A 25,463-nucleotide genomic window follows, 5' to 3' on the forward strand; every position below is an offset into this window, starting at 1 on the left:
CTGTTAGAATATCTAGGATAAAGAATGGACAGAGTGTATCAGTTATACGTGTTCTCTGCAGACACATTTCTGTTTTCAGTCCTGGCAATACAGGTCTGTCCATATAAATTACTTCCCAAATGGGGCCAGCGGACCAGAGGGATGGGTACATGTATGAGAGAGTGGGAGTGTGGAGGAGTTGCAGACATTTAGGATTGTCACAGAACTCGGATACTTGCTTCAGAATTAAGGAACCTAGGCACTTTGGAGAGTGGGGTCAAGTGGGATAATCAGTCTGCCGCCTTCACAGGGTTATGAGGCCTAAAAATAATAGGCATGAAAATAGTTTGTGAACTGTTAGAACCTACTGAAACACAAGTTAACACCTTATTTACTTAGAAAACCCACCTCTCCTAGAAGTGTCACCTTATAGAAGGGACCGTCCACTGGAAGTCTAACTAGCCCTTCTGAAAGTCTGGGCCACCCAGTAGGTTCTGCTTCTACAAAAGCTCACCTCACATTTGTACCCTTCCGAGTTCCAGCCTTTGTTAGGTCCACCCCCAGCTGGCCCAGTCCTCCTGAGCTTGGTTTGTCCGCTGCACTCACCAGCCTTTAGCTGATGTTACCCAGGATCACTTACCTGTGAAGGTGCTTTTGTGGTAGGCTGGAGTGAGTGCTGGCTCCAGCCAGGCTGCTTGGGTTCATGTCCAGCGTCCACTTAATAGCTTGGGCTAATAAATCAGTCTCTGTTTCCTTATCAGCAAAATGGAGAAAATAGTCGTGCCTTATTTCACAGGATTTTAATGGAGATTGAATGTATCAGGTCATGTAAAATGCTTAGAGCAGTGCCTGGCTCAAAGTGCTGAGTAAATGCTGTTTACTGTCTAATGTAGCGAGCACTTAGCAGGGGCTTACAAATCAAAGCAGCCTCGGCTTTCATGCATCAATCTAATGGGCAAAATAGACATAACATAAATGTGAAGTGCTACTGGGATGTCTAGGATGTGACAGCCTCTTGGGGTGTCTGGGGCCCACTTCCAGGGGAAGATTGACAGCCATCTGCCTCTGCTGTTTCTCTTTACATATTTGGTGTCAAACCAGCCGTGACATTGCTCTCATACACATGCCTCCCTTCTCTTGGGTAGTAAACTTGAGGCCGGCCTTTTTATCCTCCCCAGTACCTGACATAAATACAGTAGGCACTAAGTATTTGTTTCCTATTGCTGTTGTAACAAATTAGCACAAACTTAACGACAAAGTACAGGTTTATTGTCTTAACAGTTGTGGAGGTCAGACGTCCAAAATCAGTCTCACTGGGCAAATGAAGGTGTCAGCAGGCCTGCCTGCCTGCCTTCAGAAGGCTCTAGGGGAGAATCCATTTCCTTACCTTTTCCAGCTTCTAGAAGCTGCTTGCATTTCTTGGCTTGTGGCCCCTTTCTCCATCTTCAAAGTGCAATCTCTGCTTTCATCTTTCCAACATCTCTCTCTGGCTCTGGTCCTCCCCTCCCTCTTACACGGACCCTTTTGATCACACTGTGCCACCCGAATAATCCAGGATAATCTCCCCATCTCAAATTCCTTAATTTAAGTGCATCTGCAAAGTCCCCACATAAGGTAGTGTATTCACAGGTTCCAGGAATTAGGGTAGGGAAACATTTGGGAGGGCCATTTGATCTTTCATTTATGGCTCCTAGCTACGTTTTTTCTTGTTCCTCAGAAAAGACAAGCTTCTGATGTAGGGTCTCGGCGCCTGTAATCTTGTGTCTGGAACACTCAGCCCTCAGGTCTGTGTACTTGGCTTGTTTTTCATCCTGGGAAAAAAGGTCTCTGAGACAGCTCTTCATATAACCCTGTTCTTTTCATAACCTCTCAGCATCTGAAATACTTTTTCTGTCATCTGTTGCTTTCCCAGCCACTCCTCAAGCTTAGGGTATATATAAGGTTTGAGTCCTACCTAGCCTTCTCTATTCTAGCACCCAGAATGCTGCCTGGTGCGTTCCAGGCCTCTTGCTTTTTTAATTGAGTTAATCAAGCTTAAGGCAACAGCCATTTAAAATTTTGAAGCTCCAGTTGACACGTTGTAGTCCTCCGTTGATGGGGAATGGTGAGGGGAGGGGTGGGGGCTGGAATGTGGGTTGATGGGGGGAGAGAGAGATTTGGTTTTACTCAGGAGGACTCGGAAAAAAATGAGTTTTATTGTGTAGGGACAATAGTATGAAAATAGAACAATCTGAGGGGAATATAGGTGGTTCGTGCTGGGAGCACTGGGAAGTTTCATAAAGGAGGTAGAATTTGGGCACCTGGTGACAGAACAGCAGGAGCTGAGGCTTAGGGTTGGGAGAGTGTCTGGAGGGTGTGACAGCAAAACTCAAAAGCAGAACATTTAATAATAAACATGTGGTCACATATTGAGCGCTAGTGTACACTTAATCCACATAATCCTAGGTTGTTGCTTCTCCACTTTGAGTGCAACCCTGGAACTGAATTCTTAATTGGTTTTGGGATGGGCTTCACGCTTTTTCCCTTTAAGTTCTCTGTGGTTTTTAATGTGCAGCCTATTCTATTAGGTAAGTATACCATTATCCCCTTTTTCTAGACGAGGGGTTAACTTTCCCTCTCCTGGGATTGTGTAACTAAGTAAGTGGTGGGAGTAGTAGTAGGTTCCAGGTCTAATTTGAGTTGGTTTTTCTTGACCAGAGGAGCTAGGAAAGGTTAGTCTCAAGCTTAAGGAACACAGAAAAGTGTGCTGAGAGCAGTTTCAGGAGCTTTGTGGGATCTGAAACCATAGGAACAGGGCTCAACTTGCAGCCCTAGAAGGGGTCAAGACATTAGGCAGAGGGTTTGTGACAATTTGGCAAGAGCATAGACGCTGAGACCCTACTGTGCAAGTCAGGGTGTTAGGCTTCCTCACCGAAGAACCTAGACAAAGGAGGCATGGAACATGGAATTCGGGTGGGCATGGTGAGGGAACTCGGGGCTGACTATGTCACTTACCTAAGATTGGGCTAGTCAGGTATAGCTGAGTTGTTGGAAAGGTCCAGACTCATCAGTACTTTGGAGAGCCTGGTTAGTTTGAATCTTAAAAATGCAACCCAGAAAACTGGTTATCACCAACCTTGTCCAGCTGCCCACTAGCCACCCTATGGTGCACGGCCCAACTTTCGTGCTCCACTGATCTTGTGTCACCACTGACCCCTGTTCACCTAGCCTTGTTTCAGCACCCTCTCCCGCCCCACCCCCTGTAGCAGGGACCCCGAAGGCGGCGGCACCCTTGAGGAACTGTCGAGTGAATCCCAGCGGCCTTCCGGCCGCCCAAGCACCGTCCTGGCGCGGCGCCCTACCTGCCCCTGCACCCGCGGCCGGCGGCCCGGAAGCCGCGGGCACCTAGCAACCAGCGCGTGTCGGGCGGGCGGGGCTGCAGCCGCCGGGGCCCCCTGCCGGGCCAGGCCGGGCGGGGCCGAGCGGCGGGCGCGCCGCGCTCCGGAGCGTCGCCGGGCTGCCGGCCGCCGAGCATGTCCGCCCGGAGAGCAGCGCCCGTGCGAGCGCGCGGCCGGCCGGCCCGTCCCGCCGCCGCGGCCCGCCCCGCCCCGCCGCCTCGCTGGGCCGGGGGCTCGGCTCGGCGCCGGGCCGCCGCTGGCTGCCGCGCTGCCCGCTGCCCCCGCTGCCGGAGCCCCGGAGCCGCGCGCCACCGCCACGGGCCGCGCACGCGAAGGAGGCCCTCCCCTCCGCGGCGGAGCTGCGGGGACAGTGAGTGCGGAAGAGCCCGGGGCACCGCGCCGGCTCGGGCTGGAAGGGGGCTCGGGCCCCGCGGCCAGCCGTCCGGCCCCTGTCGAGAAGGGGAAACTCGCCTAGCAAGGCTGTGGGTCGCTCCGGGGAGTCTCCTGGCGCGCTCCGCGGGGAGCTGGCGGGGCGGGCCGGGCGGAGGACGCGCGCGGGGCCGCGTGGGGCGCGGGAGGAGAGAGGGGGGCGTGCCCCCGGGGAAAGCGGCCCGCCCTCGGGATCGGGGCCGGCCCGCGCTGCCCACCCTGTCCACCTGCCGGCGCGGACGAGCACACGCGTCCCGCTCTCGAGTGCACGCGCCCTCCGAGCGCGCCCGCCACTCCTCCCGGGGTTAAGCCGAAGCGGGAGGGCGCCGCCGCTGTAACACCCTCCTTCCCGCGCTTGCACGTGCCGCGTGGGCCAGGACTCGGGGCGCTGACCCGGTTAACTAGATAGCTCTGGCCCAGTTCTCACAGCCGGTGTCACTCTGTACGATTCTGATTTACCCATGCTTAGTCTGTTTACGTATGCTTTTTTCACGAGGGGTTAAAAATACTAGAAAAGACTTGTGTAATGCAGAAAGTCTGTTCCAGTGTACTGGTCATTTTCCCTTACAACCTTTTTGGGGGTCATAGACATAAAAAGTGTGGGCTCTCTCTCCAGAGAAATGCAATTTGCAACCATCTTCAGGGTATTGTACTCTCTGGGGCGCGCGAATCCTTGCTCTTCCTCTTTATTGACTTTGTATCTACATTGTTAATGGTAAGTTTAAATCCATCCTTACAATGGCATTTCTTCAAAAGTACTTCTGACATTTACTTTTTTAAGTTCTTACATTTTTGAAATTACATTATGATACATTAGTACTTCTCAAACAGCACCGAAGTATATAGAGTTAGAGGTGAAAGCTCTCTACTTTGTAACACTTGCTAACTTGGTGTGTATCCTTCCATTCTTTTCTCATTAGCTTTTTGATCATCAGTGGAGTCATATATGGATTCTTTTGAGAAATTACCTTTTCACTTAAGATATGGAAAATACCTTTCCTATCAGTTTACTTAGGTCTGCATTGAATATTTCATAGATGTATCATGTAGATGTATGATCATATGGTATAGATGTATCAAAATTTATGTAACCATTCCTCCTTAAGCTTGGTTCCAATTTTGCCTTATTACAAACAATGCAACGATGAACGTTCCTACACATGAGAACGGTTCTATAAAGTGGATTCCTTGAATCAGAATTGCTGGGTCAGATGTAGAATCTTGCCTTCCAGAAAGTCTTTACTGATTTACCTTTCCATCAACAGGCTGTGGTGAGGAAAAAACCCGTGTTTACTATCAATTAAAACAATAGCTTCCACTTATTGAGTGTTTATTACACATCCTGTACTGTACTGAACACATTACATGCATTTTAAAATTTAATCCTCACTAACCCTCTGAGAGTCAGTATTATTTTCTTCATGACTCTGTGGTCATGTAGCTATTGAAGGGCAGAATCAAGATTAGAATTCGGCTTCATTTTACTCCAGTGCTTGTGTTCTTTATCGGCTCTGAATTCCCGGTCAGTAACTGACAGGGAATGGTGTCTCATTGCAGTGTTTGAGGATTGGATGAGGTTGTGTATTTGGGGTTACAGTATGATCAGTAGCTCCTTTCTCTACTATCTCCTGCAGAGGTGCACATGGTCCATTGCTTCCTAGGATCCTGGTTCCTCTGGATCATCTGCCTCTCCGATCACTACCCTGCCTTTTCTTTATCTTCCTCCTTGTGTATATTTTGATGGAATCTGGCTTTCTTCTGTCTCTTAAATCTCCTTTGGAAACTTTAATCCAGTCCTGCCTTAGTGCTTACCAGTAAATAGGTAACTCTGAAAATTTTCGTCTCCCAACCAAACCTGTCCTCAGTTCCCACAGCTTAGATCCAGGTTAAATACCTCCACTTGAATGTCCTGTATGCCTTTTATCTACAGCTGAGCTCCTGTTGCCCTCCGCCCCAGACTGCCCTTGCTCTTTATTGAACTCATGCTTCCATAATTCTCTTCCTTGCCCTGGTTCACAGCTTCCGTCATCTCTGACTCCTCTTTGTGTGCTGAGCCTCCCACAGTCCGTCAGCGGTCCGTCGCATTCTCCCTGCTGCTCCTATGAGCGCCCTGGACTAGTAGAGGAGCCTTGTAACTGGGCTCCCGTCTCTACCAGGTTAGTCTTCCTGAAGCACAGCTGTGAGTACGCCACACCTCTGGTCAGGAACATTCAGTGCCTTCGTGAAGAAGAAAGTACAGACCCCCATTGGCCAGATTCAGATTTGCCTGTGATCTTGCCGCAGCCTGTCATGTCCTCATTTCTCACTGTGCTGAAGCCTTCTCTCCGTTCTCAATGGCGCTGTCATGTCTGTATCTTTTCCTGGAATGCCTCTACCCACATTTCTGCCTGTTAAATTCTATTTCACTATCATCTTCTAGTTTCTTCCAAGTCTTTTTTGAACTTAAATGTGAAAGTAATATCTCCCTCCTTTGAACTCCTCTAATATGATATACGTGTCTCTCCTTCCCCATCCCCTAAGGCTGTAAGGTCACACTTAGCCTTATATGATAGTTGTATGAGTGGCTGCTGCCTTTCCTTTTGGACAGAAAATTCTTTGAAGGCAGAATCTCTGTTCATGTTTGTATTCGCCATGCACACAGCACATTGACTTGCACATAGTACATGCTTAGGGATTATATTGGAGTAAGTGAGCACATGTATTCACACTTGGGAGTAAAAAATTACACGTATTAGTATATTGCTAGCTATAATGACAAACAGATCTCAACATTTTAGTGATTTAACATGTAAAAGTTTATTTCTTGCTCACATAACAATTCCAAGGCAGGTGTTCCTGGTCAGCAGGCAGCTTTCTTCCAATTGGTGGTAGGACCCAGGCTCTGCCATTCGTTCAAACTTCACTGTTGTCTAACTGCAGCCAGCAGAAGGGGAAGGAAAAGTGCGGAGAAAGCCGACCTGCCTCGGAAAAGCTTCTCGAGGAAAGTGTTACACTTTGCATTCACTCGCTTTCCAATCCCAGGAAAGGAGCCGCTTCCTGGCAAGAGCTCTGCTCTCAGGAGGAGCAAGAATCTTAGTAGACATTCAGCCTTCTCTGCCATAGTGAATTTCTACTTATCAAAACCTGTGGGATGGGGCCCAGCCCCTGGCTGAGTGGTTAAGTTTGCATGGTCGCTCTGGAGGTCCCGAGTTCGTTGGTTCACATCCTGGGCATGGACCTAGCACCGCTCATCAAGCCACGCTGTGGCGGCATCCCACATTGAAGAACTAGAATGACTTCCAACTAGGATATACAACTATGTACTGGGCCTTGGGGGGCGGGGCGGGGGGGTGGAGACAAAGATTGGCAACAGATGTTAGCTCAGTGCCAATCTTCCTCACCAAAAAAAAAAAAAAAAAACCTGTGGGATTTAGCTTGATCATTCCTTGCTCAAAAAAAAAACTCTCCTACTTGCCCAATCTGATTAGGTTATCAAAGGTTCTGTTGTACTGCAGAATTTAAACATAATCGTTAATATTTATCATAATGAACTGTAGTTGTTTACTTTGTTCCCCCCAATAGACTGTATGCTTTTGTATCTTAATCATTTTTGTATTTCAACATCCTAGCAGAATGACTGGCATTGTGGATAAATAAATAACTAGCTTTCTCAATGAATTTACAACTCGCCTTTATGTTCACTTGATAGTTATTTTAAATAAAGCTAAAAATAAAGATAATCTTACCATCTGCTGTTTGGATTATTTTCAGCCTTTTTTCTTTTCTATTATAAACAATATAGGATTTAACATCCTTGAAGATAAATATTTGTATGGGTCAATGATTATTCCTTTAGGATAAACTCCTGGAAGTGGAATTGCTGGGTCAAGAGCATGTAAAATTGTAAGGATGTATATTTGCTAGATTTCTCTCTGGCAATATTATGCCGATTCACACACTGAAACCTCATAGGAGTGCCTATTTCCTATTACCTATTGGTGAAAGTCATAGTTCATATTATTTTGCTTATTTGAGTACTAGTGAAGATGACCTTTTATTGACCATTTGTATTTTTTCTGTAATGAGTTGTCTGTTCGTTAAATACACCGTAGGGTTTGCTTTCTTTTTGATTTTCAAGTATCTTTGAATATAAAAGAAATGAAATTCTTCAGTTCTTTGTGTCATCGTTTGAAAAGTTCTTCTTCTGGACCGTGTGACAGAGGGAGCCGACATGGAAGGGACTCCATTCCGCGTCCATATATTTCAAATGCTGGGTAAAATATATTGATTTATGGCTATGTGGCTGAGCTAGGAACCAGGAGAAGGAAATCCCCAGGGGCCAGCAATGAAGGAATGTTCGCATAGGAACCCACTGTTGAGCATCTGCCGAAAGCTGGAAGTCACAAAGGAGTACTGTTCCGGTTACTATGACTGCATAACAAATTCCTCCAAAACTTAGTGGTGCAAAACAACCGTTTATTGTGCTCCTGGATTCTGCGGGTCAGGAATTCGGACGGTGCAGAGCGGGTCGGCTTGGCTCTGCTTTACATATCTGGGGCCTCAGCTGGCAGATTTGAAGCCTGGGGGCTGGAATCACCTGCAGGCTCCTTCACTCCTGTGTCTGGCCGTTGATGCTGGCAGTGGACTGAGACCTCAGCTGTGGATGTCAGCTGGAATCTTTATATGGTGGCCTCTTCCTGTTAGCTGGATTTTTCACAAAGTGGTGCCTGGGTTTCAGAGATGAGTGCCCTGAGAGAGCGAGCCAGTAGAAATTGTATCACTGTTTATGACCTCCCCTGGGAAATCACACCATCACTTCTACTGCATTTTGTTGACTGAGGAAGTTACTTTCAGAGAGGGGAACACAGACCTCACCTCTTGATGAAAGTGTCAACATCACATTGAAGGAAGAACGTGTGCGAATGGATATGTATTAGTGCATCCCTTGAAAAATACGATATGCCAGAAGTGCCTTCACATAGAGATGATAACTAGAAAAATACTCCCCCATGGCCTGTGGAGGCTGCAGGGAAGCTTGCCATCCATTTGAACTATGGTAGGAAGTGTCAGCTGCTGGATGTTAGAGCTTCATACCCTGTACCAGCTCAAGTCTGGGGTCTGAATTCATGTTACTACATGGTTCAGGGTCTACAGTCCAAGAAATGGGCATGTTAACTGGTCTGATGCATCTGAAACCCAAGCCCGGGCAGAGACCAATGGAAAGCACATACAGAGACGTATAGCAAAATTTGCATGGCTCAGGGAACACTGGACTCCTGTAGATAGCAATCTCTCTAAAGATGAGCACAGTCAGTGACTATAAATTGTATAAGGAAATGGACCACAAGGAAGGAGACTTGGCAGATGCAGCACGTGGGAGATTTGTACCACAAAACTGAAAATAATAGAAGATCATGGAAAAAAATGTAATTTTATAATATTGAAGGAGATGAAGGCATGGAAAACATAAGGCAAGAACAGGACGATATGAAAAAGAACAGGAGAGGTCCAGGGTTGCATACTTACCCTGAAAGGAGAAGAGAAAGAGAAAAAGAGGGATTGAGTCAAGCAATACCTCCAGTACCCCAGGAATTCGTTAATTTTTGGCCTAAAGTAATAGTATTGATGATTATGATAATAACAGTAGCTATCATTTGTTTCTGTGTATAACCATACCTTACTGTAGTCTGAAGATTCTTGTTTGAGAATTAAAGCAGTGTACTAGGCATTTAGCTAGGTGCTTTTTTTTTTTTTAAAAGATTGGCACCTGAGCTAACAACTGTTGCCAATCTTCTTCCTTTTTTGTTGTTGTTTTTTTGTTTTTTCTCCCTAAATCCCCCCCAGTATATAGTTGTATATTTTAGTTGTGGGTCCTTCTAGTTGTGGCGTGTGGGACGCCACCTTAACATGGCCTGATGAGTGGTGCCATGTCTGCGCCCAGGATTCGAACTGGTGAAACCCTGGGCCGCCGAAGCAGAATGGGAGAACTTAACCACTCAGCCACAGGGCCGACCCTGGGTGCTTTTCTTAAGTTACCTTTAAACTTCACAGTAGCTCTGTCAGTCAGAGATTTTTAGTTCCCCAGGTAGGGAGACTGAGGCACAGAAAGCTTAACAAGAAAATAAATGTTTTTTTCCATCCAGGAATGGGGAATTATCAAGGGCTTGGGGATGTGTAGGTGGATGGGGATGTCTTGTAGAAGCCATTGCTTCGGTTATTTCTTCGTTTCTTCATTCCTTAATTCACAGGCTGGGAGGTTCTTAACTCAGGGAATGCTTAAATGTAGCTCTTCCGGTGAGTTAAATATTTAAACACAAATTGGCAAATTAACTGCTTACGAATTTTGGGAAATGGGCAATACTTCCATACAGATAGGAACTTTGCATAATAGTTTTAAAAATTTCTTTCTCTAGTATTTTGCATGCTTCTTGTTTTTAATTTTGGTAGAGCTTAATACTTCTATAATTGCTTTCCCTTGTCCATCTCTCCTCCCCACTAAAGAAAGAGAATTTGATAAAATTAATAACTATGTTTTTGCTCCCTGTTGTATATACATTAGAGGCAAACCATTTAACTCTCCCAAAGCTCACTGTTTAATTCAAAACTTAGGGAATAAGGTCTCTTATTGGTCCCTAAATCCATGATTTCTGTTTCACCAGTCCTTTAATTCTCAAGTAAGAATCTCAATTCAGACAGCAGTAAGATATTTTTTAATAGATTTCTAGACCTGTCTTTGAAAAAGTCATGATTACTAAATTTTCAATGACTTACTCTCATTCCTTCCTCATTTTTAAAAATTAATTTCCTTTTCTACTTCACCTTTTTTTTTTTTTCCTGGGGAAGATTCACCCTGAGCTAACATCCGTTGCCAATTTTCCCCTTTTTTCCCCTCCCCGAAGCCCCAGTACATAGTTGTATATTCTAGTTGTAAGTCCTTCTAGTTCTATGTGAGCCACTGCCACAGCATGGCTACTGACAGATGAGTGGTGTGGTTCCAGGACAACGAACTGAACCCGGGCTCCTGAAACAGTGAAAGTGCCAAACTTTCAGCACTAGGCCATCAGGACTGGCTCTCCCTTCCTCATTTTTAGATTTTAGTTTGGAGATGGGGAACTATGGACAGTTCTACTTCCAGAAATCTTCCTTCCATAAGAATGAATTTTTACTTCAATGACTGAGGTTGTTTATAAAAACAAAAAATTTTTAAACAGTTGTTTTTCTTTTTTTTTTTTAAGACTAGCACCTGCACTAACATCTGTTGCCAATCTTTTTTTTTTCTTCTTCTTCTTCTCCCCAAAGCCCTCCAATACATAGTTGTACATTCTGGTTGTGGTCCTTCTGGTTGTGCTATGTGGGATGCTGCCTCAGCATGGCTTGATGAGTGGTGCCGTGTCCTCACCCAGGACCCGAACCGGCAAACCCCTGGGCTGCTGAAGCGGCGTGCAGGAACCCAACCACTTGGCCACGCAGCCGGCCCCTAAACAGTTGTTTTTTCATTTCACTGAACAATTGCATTCCCCATCACCTCCATCCTTTATCAGAAATTAAAGATTTTTTGATACTATAGGTTCTTAATGAAGGTTCTTATATTAACCCAAACGACTTTCCGTTGACATCCTCGTGTTGGCTTCAGTGTTTACCATCTCTTAACAGGTGCCTCTTACCTTCTTAATTCTTCCAACAATATACATAGATCTAACCAGAGCTCTGTTTTGAAGACTCTTTTTATTACATTTAAAAATTTTTGTTTTAAGAAGTCTGCTTTTAAAGCAATATGCTTAAAGTGCTGAGTAGTGCTAATCTTATAAAAGAACAATATGGTAAAATCTAAAGCTTTTTGCTGCTTCCTCGGTTCCGGGTGCTGTATGAAGTGACTACATCAAGTGATCCCCTTAATGAGCCGGGTTGTTGCTGTGCCTCATTGAAGGAGGCAGACAAAGTACTGAGCATACAGTCTAGAGGAACACTTAGATGATTCTTTAACTCTACTTACATATGTTAAGTGCTCTGAAAGGTTGGATGGATGGAGAATTTATCCTCTGGCATCAGAGGGTGCCTGGAAGAGCGTGGGGCCCACATTCTTGGAAGGGCACATTGTGCCTCTGCCACTGCTTGCCGTCAGTGCAGATCACACTATACTGATTGTTGAAATGTCTCTCTTGTATTGGGCTCGGGGAAATTCTCTCTTGTCGCAGACTATTGTTACTGTGTGGTTTACCATAGTGGTAGTTGACCTATAGTTAACTGAGGAGTTTTCATCTTGCCTTAATTTAGGAGAGCAACAACTTATCGTCAGTGTTTTAGGGAGAATTGTGGCATAATAACCAAAACTCTGTCATACCCATGATCCCTTATGCTCAAATTCTGATGGACCGATATTATATATATCGTGTATTGTATTATCAGACATGGAGGGAGGGAACGAAATGTTCCAATTGTAAATAGATATTCTGCCTTAGCCACCATGGCAGGGACTGCTGAAGTTTGCTCACAGTGCCTGCTCCTCTTCTTTCCTAGTAAAGGGACTGGATTTTCAGCTGGGTACATGATACCCACCATAGACTACATTTCTCTCTTTTTTGGCGTGGCCACCTGGCTAAGTTGTGACCAATGGGTTGTAAGCAGAGTTATGTGCATGACTTCTGGGAAGTGACTTTCAAGTGAGAGAGGATGCCTCTCTCTATCCCCTTCCTTCTTCTTGTAAGCTGGAGCTCAGTTCTGTATTTGTTTTAATTGTGGAAAATACCCAGCATAACCAAAAGTAGAAAGAGTCCTATAATAAAATCCAATGTTCCAGTCCCTCAGCTGCAACAATTAACAATTCACGGCTGATCCTGTTTCGTCTGTACTCTCACCACCACCCTCCCCCTCTTGCTCCCAATGTATTGCAGCAAATCCAGACATTATATCATGTTATCCATAAATATTTCAGTATATATCTCTAGAGATAAGAATTCTTTTGAAAACTCAAACCACTATTTTAAAAACAAAATCCACTATTACATCTTAAATTCATGTTAAATCTTAAATATTAACCCACCTTAATATCCAGTCAGTGCTCAAATTTCCCTGATTGCCTCATAAAGTATCTTGTTTTTACAATTTATCTAATGAAGTCCATACATTACAACTGTTCGTTATGTCTCTTAAATCTCTTTTAAACTGTGGATTATCCCTCCCACTTCTCAATTTATTTTTAACAATTAATTGGTTGAAAGAACCAGATTATTTGTCCCAGGTCAAAACTCCACAATCTGCTTTTGCTGGTTTTATCCCTGTGATATCATTTAATCTGTTCCGTTGTCCCCTGTATTTCTTTTAATTCGGTAGTTAGATCTAACGGCTTGATCAGAGTCAGGTTTGTTGGTTTGTTTGACAAGAATACTTATTAGGTATCACTCCATCAGGTGTACATGTGTCGAGTCTCCTTTTACCATCTGAGGCGCCATCGATGATCATTGCTGTATCCATCAGGGTTCTCCAGAGAAACAGAACCAGTGTGTGAGTGTATGTGTATGTGTGTGTGTGTAAAGAAATTTACTTCAAGGAGTTAGCTTATGTGATTGTGGGGGCTGTCTGGCAGGCTGGAACGTCTCAGGCAGGAGCTGATGCTGCAGTCTTGAGGTTGAATTTCCTTCCTCAGGGAAAACTCAGTTTTGTTTTCAGGCCTTTCAACTGGTTAGACAAGGTCCACCTAGATTTTTGAGAGTAATCTCCTTTACTTATAGTCAACTGACTGTAGATGTTCACCATAACTACAAAATACCTTCACAGCAACACTCAGATTAGTGTTTGATTAAATAACTGGCTACCAGAGCCTTACCAAGTTGACACATAAAATTGACCATCACATGGACCTTGAGGGAATTATGTTAAGTGAAATAAGCCAGTTAGAGAAGGATAATCTCTGTATGACTCCACTCATATGAGGAATTTAAAAATGTGGACAAAGAGAACAGATTAGTGGCTACCAGGGGAAAGGTGGGGTGGGGGGTGGGCACAAAGGGTGAAATGGTGCACGTACAACACGAATGACAAACATTAATGTACAACTGAAATCACACAAGATTGTAACCTATCATTAACTCAATAAAAAAAAAATTGACCATCACAATTGCCAAGATCCATTAGTTAAGGTTTGCAAAATTGTGATATTTTAATACTACCATTCTTTCATTTATTAGCTGGGATAGTCTATGAAGAGAAACTTCCCTATCTTCATTCATTTAGATAAATGCTTGATTCTTTCCTTATGTATACTGGGTTTCAAATCTAGTTGATTCTTTAATACCCTCCAAAGATGATCAGTGAGGTGGGGTTTTTTTTGTTTTGTTTTTAGAGTATCATTGTGCATTTATGTATTATACATATTTAATGTATTTCAATTGATTGCAGTTAATATTCTCATTAATGTTTATACTGTCATCTTTGGTTACTTGGAGCCTCTTCAAGTTGGTGACTACCATGATTGTGGTCATCTTTTAAAGATTCCTAGACTTCTGGAATGACGAGATGTTCTAGGCTCATCTTGTGTATTTCCTGCCGCAGACCTGGAATCAACTATTTCTTCAAGGGGTCCTAGTTGTTTTTGGTTTTTGTTTTTAAGTCAGGAATAGGACCACAATCTAGTTATTAGGTTCAGTGGATAGAGCTAGGAAATTTTTTTTTTTAGATAAAAGTCTTATAGTTCTCATTCATATTTAAGACTTTGGGGTTTTTAATTAATCTTATTGATGTGAATTCTGTATCTTTTCCTTTCATACTGAAAATCCTTGTTGCCATCAGCACCAATGTAAATGTTCATTTACTCGGTCATCTTGAACTCTGAAGTGGACACTGTATGTTCAGGGTGGTGGAGCAACAAAGTAGAAGCAGCCTGGGTGCTGATTCCTTGGCACCAGCCCTGGGGTGTGTGTCCAGGCTTTTATTTGAGGGAAAATCTTACTGTTTAAGCTACATATTTTGGGTTTTCTGTCATTTGAAACCAAAATAATACTAGGAGCTACCATGGATTTCCAATTTTTAAAGGATTAGTATATGGTAAATGCACTTGATACTAAAATCTTACTGAACTTAGTGTTGTCTTTGATACAGAAGACTTTTCAGGATCTTTCCCTCAAATAGTACTCTGAATATAAATAGTTATTATTATAATATGGAATTGTGAAGGCTTCAATTTTAGCTATATTATCCTTTTTTGTATATTAGAGATTGGTTTGGAATTTTCATGTCAGCTTGTTTAAGTGGTATTGTTTTTTTTTTAATTGTCTCCAACACGTATTTTATGTTGGCTATGTATGATACATTGTTATGTGTTGAATTGTGTCCCGTTCAGATTCCTATGTTGAAGTGCTAACCCCAGCCTTGGAATGTGACCTTCTTTGGGGATAGAATCTTTACAGAGGTCATCAAGTTAGATGAGGTCATTGCTGTGGGCCCTAATCTGATATGTCCAGTGTTCTGATAAGTAGGGGAATTTTGGACACAGAAATATGCACAGAGGGAAGACAATGTGAAGACATAGGGAGAAGTCAGTCATCTTCAAGCCTGGGAGAAAGGCCTGGAACAGACCCTTTGCTCACAGCCCTGAGAAGGAACCCACCCTGCTGACACTTTGATGGTGAACTGCCAGCCTCCAGACCCATGAGACAATAAATTTCTGTTGTTCAGCCCGCCCAAGGTGTGGCACGTTGTTATGGTAGCGTTAGCAAACTCATATATAGTTACTGTGTTTTTTGTGCTGTTTCCTTATTCTGTCTGCTGTTGCTTAATAGAAACTTTTTTATCTTTGATTTTCAAAAGCAGATGTTCTTGATTCTCATTCTCCCATCTCCCCCAGGAAAATGCTTAATCCATTGTTTTCCTCTTTTGTGTTTTCAGTCTCTCCCTTTTAATTGTCTTCATCCTCAAAAGACTATTCTCATGCTCAAGAGTCTCTCACGTTTAAATACAGCTCTTTTGACATTATGCTGCTCTCTAAGGAAATTATTCACGACTTCCTTTTTCTTTAAACTTTGGTTTTTATTGGAACCGCTCTCTTGGTTCTTCTATCTCTCACCGTTCCTTTTCAGTCTTCTTTGTGGTCAACCTGTTCTCTGCCTGTCCCTCAAATATTGGTGCCTTTGGGCTTGTTATTCTTCCCGGTTTTTCACTTATGCACTCCACCCACCCTGGACAGCTTTCTCCCTCCTCCAGGCTGTGACTATGCTCCTGACTGCCAAGTCTCTATCTCTTGGCTAAACCCACGGCCACCTCTGGACATCCCCCCGTGAATGTCACACAGGCACTTTGAACTCATTTTATCCACAGCTGAATTTCTCTCCTCGCTCAAACTGGTTCTGCATCCCCTCTTTCTTACACTGCCAATCGCACCAGCCAGCCGCAGTTCCCAGGCCTCTAGGTGCTACCTCATTAACCTCTCCCCAGCTTGTCTCTCATCTGCTTTTGCCTTGGTTTGGGCCCTCGTTACCATTCACTCAAACAACTGCAGGAGTTTCCTCAGTGGCCTCCATGTTCCCACCTGTCTTTCAGTATTGCTAAAGTTAAAGCAGTATTTTAAAATCTTACATCTAATCCTTCCACAGCTCCCATTATTTACACCTGTGGTCTCCAAGATAGGGTGCGTGAGCCTCAATATGTGATGCATTGGGAAAGAAAATAGAATTCCTATCACATATATATTTTAAATTTAAGAAATTGCACCTAGCATAACACCTAGTAAGTACTCAATAGATGCATGCTGAATGCATTAGAGCAGGGGCTGGCAAACTTTATAAAATACAGTAAACATTTTAGGCTTTGGGATCCATAGCGTCTCTGTTGCAGCTACTCGGCTCTGCTCTCGTAGGCCAAAGGAAGCTGTGGGAAATATGTAAACAAATGGGCATTTGTTTCTGTGTTCCACTGCAAATTTATTCACTAAACAGGTGTCGGGCTGCATGTGACCCGAGGACTGTAGTTTGCTGACCCCTGAATTAGAGTATGTGGGAGGGAGAACTGTCTAGTGACAAGGTAGGTTGGGGAGCGTTCCTGGAGGTTCTGTATGCAGAACTAAAGAGTTACAAAATAGAGTTTTGAGTTTTATCCAGAGACCAATGTCAGAGACAGATATTAAATAATCACATATAAGACATGATTATAAACCATGATAAATGCTATGAAGAAATCACAGGATGCTGTTATCATATAACAGAAAGCCCTGACTCGTTCTTGGGGATTAGGAAAGGATTCCCTGCAGAAATGTCATTTGAGTTGATATCTGAAGGATGAGAGGAGTTAATTAGGCAAAGGATAAAAGAAGGTGTTCCATGTGTCCAAGGACCCTGAGATAGAAAAGAGCTTGCCGTGCCTCCAACTCCCGGCTGAAATTAAGGCTGAGGTGGCCGGCGTGAAGCAACGGGGAGACGAGAGTGAGAGGTGGAGAGGGGGCAGAAGCCAAAGCGGTCCATGTCTTGTTTCCATGTTGAGGATTTGGGTCTGTAACCCAAGAGCAATGGAAAGTACTTGAGGGGTTTGAGCAGCTGAGGGACGTGATGAGATCGGCTTTGTTGAAAGATGACTAGGACTACAGTGTGGAGAATGGATTCATTAGAAGGGGTGAGGTAGATAGCAGGGGGCACTCCAGCGACTTCCCCTGCACTGGGTCAGGGGTGCTGGAGACATTTCCTATGTGAGTATGTTTTGTCGTGTGTGAACATCTTACAATTAGATATTATCAGTATTCACTAGAACCATATATAATATATATGTTCCATAAATTCACCTCTGTAAACTGCCTGAGGTGACGGCTGAGAATGACATCAGATTAAAATGTTACACGTAAATTTTTTAGCATAGTGGATGGTGTCTATCATCAAAGTAAGAACATCTGAGGTCCCGGAGTGCATATCTGGGAATCTTTCTCCTCACCAGGTGACTGGAGATATGAGAAGAGGTAAGAAGCACTAAAAAAAATGTTCAGGGAGCTTTGTTAGGATTTTGAAATTCAAGCTGTAGCCTGGGGACTTTGAGAGACTATAAGGAGAGCGGTTAAAACCTAATACTGCAGTCCAGGCAGGAGACGGCGAGGGCTTGGACTTGGGCAGAGATGCAGAGAAGTGGACAGATTGAGAGATGCTCAGGCAGTAAGACCAACAGGTCTGGTTGAACGGCTAGATTTAGGAGGAAAGAGACGTAGTCATTGTTGGTCACCAGGTTTCTACCTTGTGCAACTGGAGGATGGCGATGTCAGATACTGTGTTAGGGAATACTGAAGGAGACACATGGGGAAACATGAGATATACAGGTAAAGATGTCTACTATTCAGTTAATTGTATATGCCTGTTGCTCAGAAGAGAGGCCTGAAGATACGGCTTAGGATTCTTTGAAGACGGTCATGCAAGAGTTCTTTACTCTAGCCAGCCTTAAATGCTTGCCTCCCTTCACAGAGCAGTCTGTCTGATGCCTCCATGTCATTGCCCAGAAAGCACTCTGCAGAGTGGCCTGAGCCACTCCCCTGACCTGGACATAGCTTAAGACTCATCTCCTCGAAGCCTTTCCTGAGAATTAACCACTCCCTTTGTGCTTCCACAGTGTATGCACCTTTTTACATGAGATTTACCTTCAACTCAACTCCAATAAGTTTCTTTCCTGCTCAAAACCTTCTGATGGATTTTCAGTGCACCTAGCCCAAAATCCAGACTCTTTATCGTGGTTTATAAAGCCATAAAATAGCTGATACCTGCTATCTTTTTTTTTCTTTCTGCTTTTTCTCCCCAAATCCTCCCAGTACATAGTTGTATATTTTAGTTGTGGGTCCTTCTAGTTGTCGCATGTGGGACACCACCTCAGCATGGCCTGATGAGGGGTGCCACATCCACGCCCAGGATCCGAACCGGTGAAACCCGGGGCCGCCGAAGCGGAAAGTGCGAACTTAGCCACTCAGCCACGGGGCCGGCCCCTGACACCTGCTATCTTTCTAACCTTATCTTGCACCCCCTCCCTGTTGCAAGCCACATACGTAATTTTAAATTTTCTAGAAGCCACATTAAAAAGGTAAGAATAGACAGGTGAAATTAATTTAAATAATCTGTTTTGTTTATTCAACATATCCGAAATGTTATCATTCAACATCAAATCAATATAAAAGTTATTAATGGGACATTTCACAATCTTTTTTACCACACGAAGTCTTTGAAATTGAGTGTGTATTTTGTGCTCAGAGCACATCTCGATTCTGTCTAGCCACCTTTCATGTGCTCAGTGGCCGCATGTGGCCAGTGGCTGCTCTGCTGGACAGCACAGGTGCTGACACGTGCATCTTTTTCTGCCTTAGAACATGCCGGCCGCTTTCTGGCTTTGGGGCCTTTGTACTCACGATTCTCTTTGCGAAGAAAGCTCTCCCTCCTCACATTGTCCCTACATATCTCTGTCTAATCTGGCCCGTTCAGATCTCAGCTCAAGATCACCTCCTCTGTGAGGCCTTCTTCAGCCACCCAAGCTGAAATCCTTTCTGCCCCTTGGCGTGTTGCCTTGATGAATTACAGTCAGTCCTCATTATTCATAGATTCTATATCTGCTAATTCACCTACTCATTAAGATCTGTTTGTGAGTCTGACAACTAGAAGGACCCACAACTAAAATATACAACTATGTAGTGGGGGGGTTTGGGGAGAAAAAGGAAAAATAAAATCTTTTTTAAAAAAAAGAATTAAAAAATTAAAAAGTTAGCAAAATTTAAGATATTAAAAAAAAAGATTTATTTGTGAGTCTGAAGTCAGTACTTGTGGTGCATTCCTGGTCCCTTGCAGACATGTGCAGAGTGGTGAAAAGTTTCAGTCGCCTGACACATAGTTCCCAGCTAGGGTCAAACTAGGTGATATTCTGCATTCTTCTTTTGGCTCTCATACTGTAAGCAAGTGTCCTTTTCCCTGTCTATTTAGTGTCACACTTTCACATGTTTGTGCCTTTTTTTTTTTTTTTTTTTGCTGAGGATGATTGGCCCTTAACTAACATATGTTGCCAATCTTCCTCTTTTTGTTTTTCATTTGCTTGAGGAAGATTAGCTCTGAGCTAACATCTGTGCCACTCTCCTCTATTTTCTATGTGGGTTGCCACCACAGCATGGCTAACGAGTGCTGTAGGTCCTCACCCAAGATCCAAACCCACAAACCCGGGTCACTGAAGCAGAGTGTGCTGAACTTAACTGCTACACCATGGGGCTGGCCCCTCTTGTTTGTGCTTTTTGTTGGTGATTTTGCTGTTTAAAATAGCCCACAAGTGTAGGGCTGAAGTACTGTCCTGTTCCTATGTGCAAGAAGACTGTGCTGAGTGTTATGGAGAAAATGTGTGTGTAGGACGAACTTCCTTCAGGCATTAGTTATCCTGCCGCTGGCTGAGCTCAATGCTAGTGAGTCAACTACATAAATAAGGTGTTTTTAAACAGAAACACACCTAAAACAGTTGATGGAAATGTGACTAGACGCTCGAAGGAATCTAATCTCTTGTTTCCCCTAGGAGCAATAGTTTAACATTTGATAACTCAGTTATTTTAGAACATGACTTTCAGAAGTAATGTGACTTGACTTGACTTTCGTTGTCTTTTATCTGAAATAAACCTTCCTCATTTATTTGCTTAGTCAATGACTGACTCCCCCAGCTAAGCTTCAGAACCAGGACCCCATCTGGTTTGGTTCACTGTTCCATCCTTAGTGCCTGACATATGTTTGGCATTCAGTACATTTCTGTTAAATGAATAAATGGATGGATAAATAATTAATAGTGGACAAACATTTGCCAGCACTGGTGGTCTAGTGGTTAGGATTTGGCGCTCTCACCACTGTGGCCCAAGTTTGTTTCCTATCAGGGAACCACACCACCGTCTGTCCGTTGTCATACTGTGGGAGCTGTGTATTGCTGTGATGCCAAAAGCTATGCCACCAGTATTTCAAACACCAGCAGGGTCACCCATGGTGGACAGGTTTCAGTGGAGCTTCCAGACTAGACAGACTAGGAAGAAAGACCTGGCCACCCACTTCCAAAAAAATTGGCCATGGAAACCCCGTGCATAGCAGCAGAGCATTGTCTGATACAGCGCCAGAAGGGGAGAGGATGGCGCAAAAGACCAGGCAGGTTAGTTCTGCTGTCCACAGGGCGCCAGCAGTTGGAATCCAGTCATCAGCATTGACACAACAATGAACAAACATTTAATTAACATTTCCTTCTAGTTCTACACTAGGTGATAAAAGATAATCTTAATTTGAAAATATTTGCAATATTTTTAATACCCTGTTTACACTCATATTTGGGGATGCCTTGAAAATATAGTCATTATTTTACAGCCATTAGTTTTAAACAATTAGTTTATCTCAGTCCCGAGTCTCTTTCCCGTTAATTTGAGAAAGCCTTTGTTTTGAGTGAGCTCTTTATGACCTGCCCTACAACGTATGTACTTTGTTCTTTTTATCATCTCTTTCTACATGTGGTTTTTTTTAACAGTCCTTTTTCGAGTCCTATAAAGTATCCTTAATTTTTCTCTTTCCACTAGAATTAGGTAGTGACCGTGTTTTCAGGAAACATCAGATCAAAAACATTTGGTTTTTTATTATTTCAGCACATTCCTTAAGTCGTACATTCTTGCAGCTGTGGGCTGTGTTCCCCCCTCTAAGTTTTTATTATGGAAAATTTCAAACATACACAAAAGTGTAGCAGTAATAGTATAATGAACCCTCATGTACTCATTGTGTGAACTTTTCCCCCAAAATTCCATTTTAAGGAAGTTTTCTCTTGCCCTGGTTTGATAAAATGCTCCAAGGGGCATTATTGTTAGTCCAGGGTTGCTGCTTCTGTCCTGGAAGACAGGCTTCGAAGGAGGGCAGGGTCTGCCTTGCAGCTGAAAGGAAGGTGTCTGGTCATCTTCACCTTCACAAATAGAAGAGAAATGGAGTCTGGGTTGTGATTCTAAGAGTCTTTGAAGACTTTGGAAATTGCAGTTTAGTCCATATTTTAGTTTAGATTTGTTGTCAGTTCATTACTGTTGTTGCCCTTCTGGTTGTCTTGTTTTCTCAACTCTTCAGCAATAAACCCTGTGAAATGAAGAGTTCGAAAGCATCACAGCAGGAATGTGCCGCTCTTCTCTCTGTTGCTTGGAAGGAGGGTCAACCCCCAGAACAGAGAGGGTGGTGGTACCATCGGGGATGCTGGGAAGCAGCCGGGCCTCTGACCCCTCTGCAGGGGAGGAAGGGGGCTCAGGGCCGAGGACTTGCGGGTCCTTCTGGAGACCCCCCGGTGGACCCTGGGCATGGTGCTGAGATGGCCACTCTCCCCTTGTCTCTGCTGTCCCTGCTCACCTCCGAATGCTCTTCACCTGCACTTCGTTAGCTTCCTCCCAAATGGCTTCCTTGGCTCCCTAGACCAGGTGGGGCCTCCCTCCTGTGGGGCTCCTCGCAACTTGTACACATGGCTTTCCCTTTACAGCGCTTACTGCACTGTCTGATCCGTTTCCTTGTCCGGGTTTCCTTTACTGGACTCTAAGCTCCTCAAGGGCAAGGACTGTTGGTTTATCATGTTTCCCCAGTGTCTCATGCAGTTCTTGGCGTAGAATCAACCCTCAGTTAATATTAGTTTGTATGAATGAATGAGAACAACTGAATCTGGATACCTCTAATCCTTTTGTTGTGAAGATTGGAGGGAATGAATATAAAACGTCCAGCAAGGAGCATGGACTAATAAGCATTCAATTCATAGTAACTGTAGCAGTGGTCGTCATGCTCCTGAGAGTAGGGGCAGAATCTCGCTCATGGCTGTACTCTCTTCAGAGTTCAGTAATGACGCTTACTGCACGTGATTGAATTGAATATAGAGTAAATAAGCCAGATACATGATGAGTTATTCTTCTGTGTCCATGTTTTGAAGAAAACTAATGGCTCTCTTGAGGATGTGTTTATTTTCCATGGGGTATAGAAATTATCTTTTTTCCAGGCACAAATGCATTTCCTAATAGTAATAATTTAAAAATTTTTATTTTATTGTGATAAGAACACTTGACATGAGATTTACCCTCTTAACAGATTTTTTAAGTGCACAATACAGTTATACACTTGTTATCATAGGTCCCTCGTTGCCTGTAGGCACAATGTTGTACAGCAGATCTCCAGAACTTATTCATCTTGCATAGCTGAAACTTTATACCCACTGGTAAGCAACTCCCCATTTCCTCCTCCCCACAGCCCCTAGCAACCACCATCCTATGCTTCTATGAGTTTGACTATTTTAGATTCATCATATATGTGGAATCATGCAGTATTTGTCCTTCTGTGACTGGCTTATTTCACTTAGCAGAATGTCCTCAAGATTCATCCATGTTGTTGCATATTTCAGGTTTTCCCTCTTTTTTTATGGCTGAATGATATCTCATTGTATATCTATACCACATTTTCTTTATCCATTCATCTGTTGGTGGACATTTAGGTTGTTTCCACATCTTGGCCATTGTGAATAGTGTTGCAATGAACATAGGAGGGCTAGTAACTCTTCAAGATCCTGACTTCAGTTCATTTAGATAAATACTCAGAGATGGGATTGCTGGATCATATGGTAGTTCTATTTTTAATTTTTTAAGGAACCTCCATGTTTTCCATAGTGGCTGCACCATTTTGCATTTCCACAAGTGGTGTACAAAGGTTCCAATTTCTCTATGTCCTAAGCTACACTTGTCTTTTAAAAAAAATTTATGGGGCCGGCTCAGTGGTGTAGTGGTTAAGTTTGTGCGCTCTGCTTCAGCGGCCCGAAGTTCACAGGTTCGGATCCTGGCCATGGACCTACACTCCACTCATCAAGCCATGCTGTGGCGGTGTCCTACATACAAAATAGAGGAAGATGTTAGCTTGGCAACAATCTTCCTCAAGCAAAAAGAGGAAGATTGGTAACAGATGTTAGCTCAGGGCCAATCTTCCTCACACACACACACGCACAAAATTTGTAATAGCCGTCCTAACAGGTGTGAGGTGATATCTCATTGTGGTTTTGATTTACATTTCCCTGATGGTTAGTGACGTTGAGCATCTTTTCATATAACTGTTGGCCATTTGTATGTCTTCTTTGGAGAAAGGTCCATTAAAGTCCTTAACCCATTTTTTAAATTTCTGGGGTTTTTTTTGTTTTTTTTTTTAGATTTTATTTTTTTCCTTTTTCTCCCCAAAGCCCCCCAGTACATAGTTGTGTAGTCTTCGTTGTGGGTCCTTCTAGTTGTGGCATGTGGGACGCTGCCCCAGCGTGGTCTGATGAGCAGTGCCATGTCCACGCCCAGGATTCGAACCAACGAAACACCGGGCCGCCTGCAGCGGAGCGCACGAACTTAACCACTCGGCTACGGGGCCAGCCCCCTTAACCCATTTTTAAATAGGGCTGTTAGTTTGTTGTGTTTTTTTTGCTACTGAGTTGTAGGAGTTCCTTATATATTTTGGATGTTAACCCCTTATCAGATGTATGATTTGAAAGTATTTTCTTCCATTCTGTCATTTTCTTTTTCACTCTGTTGATTGCTTCCTTTACTGTGCAGAAGCTTTTTGATGTAGTCCCATTTGTCTATTTTTGGTTTTGTTTCCTGTGTTTTTCATGTCATATCAAAATCGTTGCCAAGACCAATGTCATGAAGCATTTCCTGTATGTTTTCTTCTAGGAGTTTTATAGTTTCAGGTCTTAGGTTTAAGTCTTTAACCCACTTTGAGTTGATTTTTGTGTATGGTGAAAGACAAGCATTCAGTTTCGTTCTTTTGCTTGTGGATATCCAGTTTTCCCAGCACCATTTGTTGAAGAGACTGTCCTTTCCCTATTATGTGTTCTTGACACCCTTGTCAAAGATCAGTTGACTGTATATGTGTGGATTTATTTCTGGCCTGATGAGCAGTGCCTTGTCCACGCCCAGGATCCAAAATGGCAAAACCCTGGGCTGCCGAAGCAGAGCATGCGAACTTAACCACTCGGCAATGGGGCCAGCCCCATGTTTGCTGATTTTTGTATCTTGTTCTTAGATTTTGTTCCCGATCTTAGAGGAAAAGATTTCAGTTTTGCACCATTGAATATGATGTTAGCTGTGGGCTTTTCATAAGTAGCCTTTATTATGTTGAGCTAATTTTTCTCTATTCCTAGTTTGTTGAAAGTTTTTATCATGAAAGGGTGTTGAATTTTATCAAATTCTTTTTTCTGCATCTATTGAGATGATCATGTGATTTTTTAATCCTTCATTCTGTTAATGTGGAATATCACATTAATTACAGTAGTCCCCCTATCCAAAGGGGATATATGTTCCAAGGCCCCCAGCAGATGCCTGAAACCGTGGATGGTACCAAACTCTTGATATATTATATTTTTTCCAATACCTACATATCTATGATAAAGTTTAATTTATAAATTAGGCACAGTAAGAGATTAACAACAATGAATAATAATAAAATAGAACAATTATAGCAATATACTGTCATAAAAGTTACTGTGGATCTCAGCAACTTCAGCATACGATTTTTTCTTTGCTTATTAAGTTGAGAACTTTCAGCTTTTCACTTAGAGGAAGCACTTTATGGGGCTTCTCTTTGGTGTATCCAAATTGCCAGCATCACTCTTGTGCTACGGGCCATTATTACGTATAATAAGGGTTACTTGAACACAAGCACTGCGATCCCATGACAGTTGATCTGATAACCTAGAGGGCTACTAAGTGACCAA

The 25,463-nt window shown here is 43.4% G+C and overlaps 1 protein-coding gene across 4 annotated transcripts in view; it reads left to right on the plus strand.

The window, feature by feature from the left end:
- Nucleotides 1–3,426: 3,426 nt before the first annotated feature.
- The window catches only part of C8H8orf89 (chromosome 8 C8orf89 homolog), a 46,691-nt gene continuing 24,654 nt past the window's right edge, over nt 3,427–25,463 (plus strand). The window contains exons 1-2 of one of the 4 annotated variants that reach the window (XM_070631442.1): nt 3,427–3,726; nt 5,805–5,941. The gene's annotated coding sequence lies outside the window, so the exon portion shown is untranslated. The other 3 variants (XM_070631445.1, XM_070631444.1, XM_070631443.1) reach the window with 3 other exon arrangements.

Source organism: Equus przewalskii, chromosome 8 (assembly GCF_037783145.1).
Source record: "Equus przewalskii isolate Varuska chromosome 8, EquPr2, whole genome shotgun sequence".
In the NCBI taxonomy this organism is placed as follows: domain Eukaryota; kingdom Metazoa; phylum Chordata; class Mammalia; order Perissodactyla; family Equidae; genus Equus; species Equus przewalskii.